The sequence below is a fragment of the Hyla sarda genome, chromosome 6 (genome assembly GCF_029499605.1).
Source record: "Hyla sarda isolate aHylSar1 chromosome 6, aHylSar1.hap1, whole genome shotgun sequence".
NCBI lineage: Eukaryota > Metazoa > Chordata > Amphibia > Anura > Hylidae > Hyla > Hyla sarda.
The window spans coordinates 135,343,401-135,356,592 of NC_079194.1; positions in this window are offsets into that span (position 1 = coordinate 135,343,401).

Consider the following 13,192-nt stretch of genomic DNA (forward strand, 5'->3'; position numbering starts at 1 on the left):
ACGTTTTTTAAATAAGTTATATATACACAGACAAAAACACCTACATATAATAATAATAATAATAATACAGAACTACAACTGGTCCGACTGCCCTTTTCTTATGGCTAATGCAACAATATAAAACAAAATACATGACACACTATACCAACAAATAAATAATATAAAACAATAAACATAGCACAGTATACATACAAATATAATAAATGTGCCTCACAAAAATACCTACAAAAACCCTAAAATAAATCCTACACTAAAACTGTGCCCTCTCCCACACCACCCCTCCTGTACATGGGTCAGTCCATAACCGTTCGTACAGTTCTTAAGTCCAGTCCTTAACTGACCCATGTCAGATCCCCTAAGGAGGAAAAAGAAAAAAAAAAAAAAAACACCCCCTCCCCACCTAGCACTCCAACCAACCAACTAAATACAACCTTATATACAAGACCACAACCCAATTTAGGCCCAAGTTCAGTGCCTGTAAGCCCTTCATACCATATCAGCTGTAAACAAAACAAAAAGCTATGGTGCACATGCAACAGCCCACCACCAGGGAGAAGGATGGCAGATCTGATACACTGAAGAAATGTAAACTCTTTCCCTAATTCCCCCTACTATTCTCCCTAATTCTATCCCTTCATTAAAACTGACCCTATTATCACCCTATCTCTATCCCTGTATGCCTGTCCCTAACCAAAATAAAGGTACTCTACCAAAAAGGTCTAGTACCTAGGGCACATGAAAAGAAAACCCTCTCCATAGGAGAGAAGCCCTACTGGTACCAAGACTGCCATACTCCAAAGACCTGATCTTCCCGAGGTCACCGGTGATGTTCCTACAGACCTCCACCTCGGAGAGGACTTTCTGCTGGGTGGACACTAAACACCGTGCATTCCACGTGTGATACTTAACCACTAAGCTGACTAAAAATAAAGTGCCCCGATCTCGGCCACCGAGGGTCCTGAATGCCCCATAAGCCCACTCTGGATAGGTAAGGCCGGCAAGTTGACTCCAGCCGATGGAAGCGCCCACCCGGTTGTAGACCCCTACGTTAAAGGGACAATGAAGCAGGAAGTGGTCCATGCTTTCCAGCGTGTCCACCCCCGGTCTCGTGGACACCCCCGGTCATCAGAGTTCCTGTACTTCAGGTTGTCCCTTACACCTAGCTTCCCCTGAAAGCAGCGCCAGGCCAAGTCCCAAAACTTCTGGGGGATCCTTTTCAAGTTTAAAAGGTACAACCCCACCCTCAGATCCCGACCTGGGCAGTCCCTGAGCGCCAGAGGCTTCTGGAAGTGGGTCAACAGAACCCGTTTGTCAAGGAACTGCCTTGACTGGGTCCTGATTTCCCACACTCCCAGACCCCACCGACGTATCGCCTTCAGAGTCGGGGTAGCGTAAGCCGGAAGATATCCATGTGGTGTACGGAGGTCCTTCACTTGCCCTCCTCTCTCCCATTCCTGGAAGAAAGGCCGAAACCATTCCCTGCAGGAAAGTACCCACGGAGGAGCCCTCTCTTTCCAGAGGTTCGAGATGTTAGCTTTCAAGAAGGTGTTGGTTAAGAACACCACAGGGTTTACCATAGATAAACCCCCTAGTCTCCTCGTACGGTACGTAACCTCCCTCTTGACTAGATTCAACCTGTTCCCCCATAACAGTTGGAAAAACAGGCTGTAGACCCTAGTGTAGTAAGCATCTGGCAAGATACATACACTGCCCAGATAGATAAACAAGGGGAGCAGGTATGATTTGATCAGGTGCACCCTTTCCCTGAGGGTCATAGACCAACCCTTCCACTGGTTCACCCTCTGAGTGGCATCATGGAGCTTACCGTCCCAGTTTTTGGTGGAATAATCATCCTGGCCGAATGTGATGCCTAGAATTTTTGCTGAGTCTTGGGGCCCTGGGAGGGTGTACGGGAGATCAAACGTGGGATCCCCCCCTCCCAGCCAGAGACTTTCACACTTTTCCCGGTTGATCTTGGACCCGGATGCCTCCGAGTAGCGCTCCACCTCTGACATCACCACATCGACCTCCTCCCTCGAGGAGACGAAAATAGTGACATCATCAGCGTACGCCACCACTCTCTGGGTGACATCCAGCTCCACCAGACTCATCCCGACTCCCGCCAACGGCCCACGATCTACCCTCCGGACGAAGGGATCAATCGCGAATACGTATAAAAGCGGGCTCAAAGGACAACCCTGACGGACTCCGGACCCCACCTCAAAAGAGCGGCCAGACCACCCGTTCACCAGTGGGAAACTCTCTGCCCCGGCATACAAGATCTTAAGCCAATTAACAAAAGTACACGGTAAGCCATACCTCAGGAGGACGGACCAGAGGTACTCGTGGTTCACCCGATCAAATGCTTTGGCCTGATCCAAGGACAGTAAGTACCCCTTCCAGAGACCCGCACTACTCCGCTCCACTGCCTCCCTGACACTGAGGACAGCACTTAAAGTGCTTCGGCCTGGAACAGAGCAGTGCTGAGCCCCCGAAAGGAGCCGGGGTGCAAACTTCACCAGCCGATTAAACAGTATCTTGGCCAGAAGCTTCCTGTCCGTATTGAGAAGAACTATGGGCCTCCAATTCTCAATACGGCTGGGATCTTTACCTTTTGAGAGAAGAATCAGGGCCGACCTCCTCATTGACTTTGGCAGAGTGCCCGAGGAGAGACACTCATTGAATACCTTGGTCAAGAGGGGAGCTAAAGACTCCTTAAAGGTCTTATACCACTCGGATGTTAAGCCATCCGGACCTGGCGACTTCTTAGGGGCGAGCCCCTCAATCGCCAGTCTCACTTCCTCTTCCCTGATATCTTCTGCCAAAACATCAAGAGAGGGGTCTACCCCTGGCTCAGGAATGGTTTCAGCCAGGAAAGCCGACATCCTGTCTCGATCTAGATCCTTCCTCCCCAAGAGGTGCAAGTAGAAAGATCTGACGACCTCCAGGATCCCTGATCTGGACCGATTCAGGGATCCCGTACTATCAACCAGTCCTGAGACTACTTTACTACTCACTGACATCTTGCAGTTCTTGTAAGGGTCGGGCGAGCGGTACTTCCCGAAATCCCTCTCAAAAACCAAAGATGCGTGCCTATCGTACTGACACCTCATCAGCAAGGACTTCACTCTGGAGATATCCTCCCGACTACCTCCAGTCGAGACAAGGAGCTCGAGTTTCCTCCTCAGACCCTGATACAAGCGATACCTGTTCAGGGACCTGAGGCTCGAGAGCTGGCAGAAGAACCCCGCAACCCGCTTCTTGAATATCTCCCACCACTCTGACTTACTACTACAAAGGCCCAGTAAAGGTACCTGACTCTGAAGAAAATCCTCAAAGGACTGTCTTATCTCTGCTTCCTCCAGGAGGGACGAATTCAGCTTCCAATAACCTTTACCCATCCGGGGGGTCTCTGAAACATTCAAGGAAAACAAAATCATACAGTGATCGGAGAACTCCACCTCAACCACGGACACTGCGGAAGAGACGGCTTCCTCCTTCAAATAAAACCTATCTATCCTAGACCTGCGACTACCTTGATGATAGGTGAAACCCGCGTGGCCTGAGGGGCTCCGGATGTGGGCGTCCTCTAGGCGAGCTTCCCTAACTATATTATTAAGGACCACACTATCGCAATCCAGCGGACCATTGGAGCCTCTCCTATCTTGGGACCTCGTGACATTATTGAAGTCCCCTCCAAAGATCACCTGCCGGCTTGTAAAAAGGAAGGGCTTAATCCTCATAAAAAGATTTTTACGGCCCAGCTTAGTTTGTGGGGCATAGATGTTTATAAGCCGGAGCTCTTGTCCCTTCATGAGGACATCTAAGATCAGGCACCTCCCCATTTCTAACTCAATAACCCGTCTGCATTCAACCGGAGCGGTAAAAAGGACCGCCACCCCACTATACGGCTCAGCCGCAAGAGACCAGTGGGAGGGCCCGCGCCTCCACTCTCTTCTGGCTTTCACCAGAGAGGCTAGATCTGACAACCTGGTCTCCTGTAAAAAGAAAATATCGGCTTCAACACGGCCAAGAAAATTGAAGGCTGCGAATCTAGCCGTATCAGACTTTATACTGGCACAATTAATAGATGCCAGCGTCAGTGGGGTGAGTGCCGCCATCATGGGTGATTGAGTTAGACGGCCACACCTTTACTTCTGCTTCCCCTTCTTTTTTGCCCCCTCATCCCCTGAAGAAGAGGAAAGGGCAGGACCACTTTTGGACCTTTTCTTAGATTCTGATTGGTCCATGTGGTCCCCGTCTCTATCCGGCCCCAGTCTAGCCTTGCCCTCCGAGGAAGATGCCTCCGCAGGACAGGGCCCAGTTCCCCCCAGAGGCTCTCTCATCCTAGGCACCCCGCCCTCACCTTCCCCCTCCAAGGAGGGGGAGGAGATGGTATCGAGGACGAGGTACCGGTTTGACAGGTCAATCAGAGGGGGGGCAGTCAGGCTTCCGTTTTGGACCTGGTCCGTAGTACAAGGCTTAACAGAGGGCTCCGACCTCTTCTTTCTCCCTTTCCTTTTGCCCTTGTCTTTCTTTTTTGGCCTTTCCCCACTCTCCTCATCCACACTTTCATAGTGGGAGGAATCAGAAGGGTCGGCCACTTTGCCTTCCTCTCTGCGCAGCCTCCTGATCTCCTCATCCAGCACGTTCTCCCCCAGGGCTTCAGTGGTTACAGGGCCAGCTTCAGGAGCATGGGCCGGAGCTACCCCAGTCACCTGGGCACTCTCCAGCTCCCTACTCCTCCTACAATTTTCCTCCCGCCTTAGTTTGGCAGGGCCCTTTTTCCTCGTCACTAGCCCTGTTATGCCCCCATCCCTGCTCGTACCCTCCCCAGCCGGGGCAACTTCACAGCTCTCCCCGGCCGGAGCGGCCCCAGCACGGGCGAAGGCGCTTGGACAACGGCTGAAAGGGTGCCCGAGGACACCACACAGGTGGCACCGGATCTGTCTGCAGGATGCAGTCAGATGACCCACCCCACCACACAAAGCACAAACCTGTACAGTACAGGCTGCACTAAAATGGGTGGGGCTACCGCACCTGTGACAGACCTTAGGCTGCCCCTGGTAAAAGACCTGGATTCTGTCACGTCCAAGGAAGGTAGCTGACGGAATGTGGGCAACTGTACTACCTGAACGCTTGAGTTTGACGGAAAACGTCCAGGCCCCAGACCAGATCCCGTGCTCATCTAGATTTTTCTTGGGCATGTCCGTCACATCCCCATACCGTCCCAGCCAGGTCATGATGTCATAGCAGGAGAGTGACTCGTTAAGAGTCAAAACGGTCACTTTCTTGACTGAGTTCTGACGGGAAATAGCCTTTACAGCAAAATCCCGCCAGCCGGGCTCATTCTTCGCCACTTCGTAGTTCGACCAGAAGAGTTCGAGACCCTCCGGTCGAACAAAACTGACGTCAAATTCGAACGAACCATAGGGGTGAATCAGGGCAAAGATGTCACTCGCCCTGAATTCCATCTGGAGGAGGAGCTCAACCACTTTAGCGCGAGGCGGGCACACATCCTTGCCCCTCCAAATCAGACGGACCACGTTCCTACGGTTATTGTCCTGCCCGGGTGTCGGGAGGGACCAGACCACCTCCCCATTCTACTCTCGGAATGCCCCCAAACCGTGCCTCTCTATCCAGAAAGACAGGTCGACCTCACCCCTTCCCTCTACCTCGATTGACCTGTCGCCCCTACGTAGAGCCTCCAGGAGGCGCTGCTGCAAGTGACCCCCGGGGCCGGATGGAGAGGGGGACCCCCCGGCAGCGACATGAGCATAGCTCCTAGGAGCAGTCACTACCGGGGGAGCAGCCGAACCAGACTCAGACCCAGGACCACCATTCACACCACTACACCCACCAACATTCACACCACAATTCTCATCATCCATACCAGACTTTGTATTCATACCACCACTACTCCCACCATTATTCACTCCACTAACACTCCCACATGCACTCTTCTCATTCACAACACTACCACACCCATCATCCTCACCCCCTACACTCGCGTTGTGCCTAACATATCCTGGGCTGGCTGGGACTTGTAGTACTGCCGGTTTTAACAGAGTCTTTTTTGCTGGCTTTGCTGTTGCTGGGGTCGACTCTGATGGCTCCTCCTCCATGGGCGATGTTACTGCCTGAGCCTGGGGCTGCCCCTCCGAGCGCACCCCAGCTCCTCCCACAACGCCATCACCATGTCTTCCCGACTGCACGGGCTCTGAGACTGGCACTGGCACTCGGACACTCTCCCCCCTCACAGGAGAGTGCCCCGCAGCACCCACAGAACACACAGACCGACCGTTTTCCACTCCAGATGCCCGGACACTCCCCCCCCTCACAGAGGAGTGCCCTGCAGCGCCGGTAATGTCCACGGCACTCGGGGGACCGCCCCCCAAGCACACAGACATATCACTTATCTGGACACTCCCCCCCCTCACAGGGAAGTGCCCCTCAGTGCCAGCAACACCTGGGGAACCGCTCCCCAAGCAAACAGTAGCATAGCTTGCCCCTGGTGCCTGGACACGCCCCCCACCACCCTGGGGCGCTCCCGCAGCACCAGGGCTGCTCACCTTAAGCCCAATAGGACTTGCTGGCTCTATAGCGTCCTCTGCCGTCTTGGACGCCATGCTGTACCCCCCTTTCTGGCCCTGCTTCACCACAGAAACGGGGACTGGCAGTTTGGGGGGCCCAGCAGTCTGAACCAACTTTACAGCTGGCCCGGACTGCTGGAAAGGACGAAACACATAAGTCACAGTCTCCTGAACCTTCTGCCTTTTCTTCCTTTTCTTTACTAGATCATCTTTACCGAGATCCTCACCAAAGGTAAAATCCTCCATACGGGTAGGGGACTCCTGCTGTATAATGGCTTGCAGCAAACCCCCACTGGCCAGCTCCTCCTCACCGCTCTCCTCTGTCTCCCTATCACTGGAGGGTAGCGCCACCTGGGCTGGCTCAGGGTAGCTATCTTGGGGGGGCTGGGGCTCACACACACTAGGGGTGGCATCCATTTCACTTCCCACAGCCGACTCTCCGCCATCTTCCTCCCCTCCTTCCTCCTCACTGCTCTCCTGAGGGCAGCATGCACCATACTTCCTTTCCTTGAATCTCTCCTCATTAACCAGTTTTTCTTTTAGGAATCCTGCCCCCTCAGAGATTTTTCTTTTGGCCTCCTCCACCTCCGCCACCTCTATCTTCAGAGCCCGCACCTGGGCAGTGAACTTCTGCCTCTTACCTGTAGGGCCCTGGTCAGCCTGGTAGCGGGCAAATCTCAGGTCCTCTCTCAGACTCCTCAGCTTCCTGCCCAGCTCTTCGTACTCCGCCATCTTTGCTTGTATCCTTGAGCCATATGTCGCCAATGACTCCCTTGGTCCCCGTGCCCCCCATTGCTGGGGTTCCGGGGTAACAGAAGGACCGCTGGTCTTTGCTGATGCCTTATGTCTCTCTGATCCGGTCAGGGGAGTGGGCTCCACATTTCTGCGGGCCCTGCTGGAACGTCTCACTCCGACCTTGAATCCGGCTGTAGACACTTTCTTCCCCCCTCTCGCCAGCCGGGAATGAGAGGTAGAAGCCCGAGGCTCCATGCAGGAAAGCCCTCCCAAGGAGCCTGCCACGCTCCTGGGAAAGCCCGATGTAAAAACCTGCTTCTCTGCCTGGAAGTCAGGAGAGCAAATGGAGCCACACCCGACAGCTGCACACACTGAAACCACAGGATGTGCTCTCTGCTGACACCTTTGTCCATGTCAGGAACTGTCCAGAGCAGGACAGGTTTGCTATGTGGATTTACTCCTACTCTGGACAGTTACTGGCACAGAACTAGGGCCCTTTTTGCCCAGGCAAGGAGCAATGGGAGTTGGCACTTATATCTTAAGGTGGAAGGTGATCGAATGGGAATGCGGAACCTAAGTGCACACTGGTCCTGAGAGGCAGGAAGCCATCACTTGCTCTATAGAGCAGAGTTGGCCATCAATTGCTCTATAGAGCAGAAAAGAACCCAGAGGGAGGAAGATACTGACAAGCAGAAAGCCAGACAAAAAGGACCAGAAGCAGCAGAAAGAAATCGGATAGAGAAATAGTGGTAAAGAGGAGCTGCATGTAGGAGACCTGCAGAAAGGAGATGTTACCATGACAAGAGTTAATTTGCACATTACCTAGGAGCAAAGGGGATGGGGCCATCTAGAGCACATGGATTTATGATGCTGTTAGTTCGGATGATCAAACGCACAGTTGGGCCAGGACTATGCTATTGTAAAATTGGTTTACGGCTTAGTGCACATTAGCCTCAATTCTGTAAATTTTTTGTTGCTTTTTGAGAGCAAGAATAATGTAGTCTTCTTCATCCTCATCATTATCATAATTATTATGCATAAAAAAAATCTTGACTGGTCCCAATGACTTGTATTAAGTCAGCTTAACAAAAAAAGCCTCCAAAATGAGAAAAAAAAGGCAACAGTGCTTACTGATCCGACAATCTAAGGCTGGGTTCACACCACGTTTTTCAAATACGGTTACCGTATAGGGTTTTCCGCTAAAAAACGTATTGCAAAAACCGTATGCAACCTTATACAACCGTATGACTCCAAATTAAAACGTATACGGTTTTTCCCCGTACGGTTCTATCCGTTTGCATCAGTTTTTGCGTGCGGTTTTGCTATTTTGTTGGAATCAGTTTTCCAGCAATTTAATAAAGTTACTATTGTTCTATTGAAATTCCAATCTGCGCATGTGTCAACTCCAAAAACGGATTAGAAAAACCGTATACAACCGTATTCTGAAATTCTGTGTACGGTTCTCATAGACAACAATGTTAAAAGAACCGCATACGGTTCGCATACGGTTTTCCAACCGGAGGCAAAAACGTGGTCGACAGCGTTTTTGCCTACGGTTGAAAAATCGGCAAAACCGTATCTGAGGCAAAACGGATGCAACCGTACACAACATTTGGAATACGGTTTACAATGCATTCTCTATGCATACGGTTTCGGATACGGTCGTATACGTTTTTTTGCGGAAAATCGTGTACGGTTACCATATTTGAAAAACGTGGTGTGAACCCAGCCTTACTCAGTTTATTTCATTTGTGGTGTGCAAACAATAGTGGGTATAGATTAGAGGGTGTTACTCAGTAACAGGTTTTACATCAGATGGCACCTAATCAGACTTAAAACCAACCCCCAGACAACATGGCCTTATGCACTAACCTACGACATGAATTTTAATAAAAAGTATTTTAGTTTTACTTCTATTATTTCTACAGGTTCAAGAGTAACAATTTCCTAACTAATCCCTAAGGCTATGCTCATACTACAGAATTTCTGTCGCTTAGGAATTTCAATTGGAATTTCTGGTGCAGCAGAATCCAATTGCTGGCACAGTGTACACTACGAATTTTAGCAGTGGATATTCTACCGCTGAAGTTCTGCTGCCAAAAGAATGTGCTTTCTTATTCTTTAGGCGGAATCTGATGCAGGTTTTTTTTTGTTGTTGTTGTTTTTTTTTTTTTACAGACACTTCACATTCACAGTTTCCATTTTTTTATGAAATGTCAGGTAATTTACAAGACGGTTGCCAACTCTTTCCCTCTCAGGCTGCAAAATGTATAAACTGCCTAGTTATAGGAAATTACAGGTCTGATGGGTGTGTCACTGCATAGAGAGGCAAATTTGCTGTTCATGGGTCTGGGAAAGCTGGGTAAGTTGAGATCAGTGGTTTCTTAGCTTACTAGTTAAAGGAGTACTCCGGAGCTAACCTTTTATGGGGGAATTGGAGCATGAGGCAAAGTTATATAACATTCTAATATACTCATGTTTTTCATACGGTCTTCTTCCCGGTCTTCTCCTCGCTTTTCTCTCCGGCCGGAAGCTGGGTCTTTTGATGACGCTCGACCTGTATTTCTTCTTGATCCGCCGCCATCTTCGCCCGGTGACTCATCGCTCCCATGAGTCACTGCGGGCTGTGCCGGCCTCCCGCCCGGAGTCGGCTACTCCACCAAAGTTAATTTATTCTGCGCATGCGCAGTACTACGCAAATAGCGTAGGGCTAATGCTAGGCTCCTATCGCTGCCTACGTTAGCCCTACGCTATTTGCGTAGTGCTGCGGCATTCTTGTGACACCGCTAGTGCAGTGTTTCCCAACCAGGGTGCCTCCAGCTGTTACGAAACTACAACTCCCAGCATGCCCGGACAGCCTTCGGCTGGTTGGGAAACACTACGCTAGTGGGCACATGGATCAGTGGGCTAGTGGGCACATGGATGGGTGGATCAGTGGGCACATGGAGAGGGCTGATGAGCTGGGAGGGGGAGGATGGGAGGAAATAACCACAAGGGAAGGAGCTGTGGGCGTCACTTCATTATAATTTATTATAATTTCCTGGGGGGGAAGAGGAGGGGGAGAGAGCAGCAGCTAACAGGAAGCTGGCACAGGGAGTCATGGGAAATGTAGTCTTTATGACATGGCTGCTTACTGCTACAGGTGGCAATTACAAGAGAATGGCTGGGCCAAATTTGACAAATGAGGTATCGTTGGAAAGGTCTTTGAAAGAGCTATCAGATGAGGTAAACTTTTTTTTTTAAGTACCAGCGCTCCAGAGTACTCCTTTAAGCTATGACTATGAAATAGCCAAACAATCTTAAAATGCTATCCATCTGAGGATTACCCAAGATGTGATTTTGTGTTTTATGGTGACAGCTTTTGTGCAGCAGTGTGAATATATAATATGGAACTCTGCTTTGTAAATATCAAGCATGTGTGTCGAGGGCCATGATTGTCACTGTGAATGATGCAAGTGTTGAGCCATGTGCTACATCACACCTCTGAGATTTGTCAGCTCTCACAGTGGCTGTGCCTTATCTTTCACAATAGTAATAGTCCTCCTGTAACCTCATACTGGTACATGGGCAAACTGGCAACAGATCTGTTCGGCTGATGACATGCAGTATTCCTGCAGCCACAAAATATAACCATTATCTCCACGGAAACAACATAACATATGTAAACCAAGTTAAGTGCAGAGTAAATTTAAATGGGCACTATCAGATTAAAAAAAAATTCATATGTTGTGCATCTTGGCAAAACATTAACCTTTCCAATATACTTCATAAGAAAATTTTATTTCCTTTTTATATGGTAGGTTTAGGGGAAAAAATACCAGGTTTTTGGCACAGAAACCTGGTATTTTTATCCCTAAACCTACCATTCCACTGACCGGCCTGGAGCATTCCAAGACCTGGAACCAGGAGGCTGCATCACCTATTTGACTGTCTAAGCGCATTTGCAGTTGTGTCATTATACACAACTAAGCAAGGTGAGTGGTTTAATAACTCACTACACACCATCTGCTCGTCACACATATTGGCCCTCATTTACTTAGAAAATCGGGTTGTAAGTCTATCTTGCTTTCTTACCCGATTGCTTTTTCCCCCCTGGTATTTATTATTATGTCTAAATAGGTGGCCTTGACGTGGCGAGTGGGCTTGTACTTTTTGATCAAAAATGTATACTAACAACCTGTTAGTTTTTGATATTATGCTGAGAAGCAATCAGATCATTATACAAGATTGTAGATGTGCACTATGTCTGTTTTCTACCCGAATTCACATTTATTATTATGTTGCATCCTGTTTGTCGCACATGGGTTTTGTAGGTTTTGGTTTCCAACTCCTCTGAGTTGTCGGGGAAAAAATCCACAACAATTCAACAAATTCGGGTTGGAAACCTTTATAAGTACGTGGGAAAGCTCAGAAATGTCAGGTTACGCCCCTTTTTCGGGTTTGGGAGAATCCACATCGGGTCCGTCGGGGAAAAAATGTCGCATCGTGTCGCAGACTGGCGCACGATGTCTGCGACATGTCTCAGACAAAGATGTGCAAAAAAAAAAACGACAAAACAAGTCGGGTTTAGAATAGTAGATGAGGGCCATTGTGTATCAGACGATACTTGTTCCATGAGGAAGCTCTGCCGTTTTTGTCCCTCCAGATCCACGTCAATTTCCTTTTTATAGAAATCATGGCTTATAAAATCCTGGCTTTGTTGAAGCTGAAGCACAGGCATGGATAAAGTCCAGTAAATAAGGGTGAGCTAGCACTCCTCTGTGATCTCCCGTCTGGTAGTACTCCTCATTGCTCTTTCCTGTCTGATAGTACTCCTTTGTGCTCTTTCCTGTCTGATAGTACTCCTCTGTACTCTCTCCTGTCTGATAGCACTCCTCTGTGCTCTCTCTTGTCTGATAGCACTCCTCTGTGCTCTCCCCTGTCTGGTAGTACTCCTCATTGCTCTTTCCTGTCTAATAGTACTCCTCTGTTCTCTCTCCTGTCTGATAGTACAGCTCTCTCCTGTCTGATAGTACTCCTCTGTGCTCTATCCTGTCTGATAGTACTCCTCTGTGCTCTCTCTTGTCTGATAGTACTGCTCTCTCCTTTCTGATAGTACTCCTCTGTGCTCTCTCCTGTCTAATAGTACTCCTCTGTGCTCTCTCCTGTCTGATAGTACTCCTCTGTGCTCTCTCTTGTCTGATAGTACTCTGTGCTCTCTCTTGTCTGATAGTACTCTGTGCTCTCTCCTGTCAGTACTCCTCTGTGCTCTCTCCTGTCTGATAGTACTCCTCTGTGCCCTCTCCTTTCTGATAGTACTCTTCTGTGCTCTCTCCTGTCTGGTAGTACTCTTCTGTGCTCTCTCCTGTCTGGTAGTACTCCTCTGTGCTCTCTCCTGTCTGGTAGTACTCCTCTGTGCTCTCTCCTGTCTGGTAGTACTCCTCTGTGCTCTCTCCTGTCTGGTAGTACTCCTCTGTGCTCTCTCCTGTCTGGTAGTACTCCTCTGTGCTCTCTACTGTCTGGTAGTACTCCTCTGTGCTCTCTCCTGTCTGGTAGTACTCCTCTGTGCTCTCTCCTGTCTGATAGCACTCATATGTGCTCTCCCCTGTCTGATAGTACTCCTCTGTGCTCTCTCCTGTCTGATAGTACTCCTCTGTGCTCTCTCCTGTCTGATAGGAATTCTCTGTGCTCTTTCCTGTCTGATACTACTCCTCTGTGCTCTTTCCTGTCTGATAGCACTCCTCTGTGCTCTTTCCTGTCTGATAGCACTCCTCTGTGCTCTCTCCTGTCTGATAGGAATTCTCTGTGCTCTTTCCTGTCTGATACTTCTCCTCTGTGCTCTCTCATGTCTGATACTACTCCTCTATGCTCTCTTCTGTCTGATA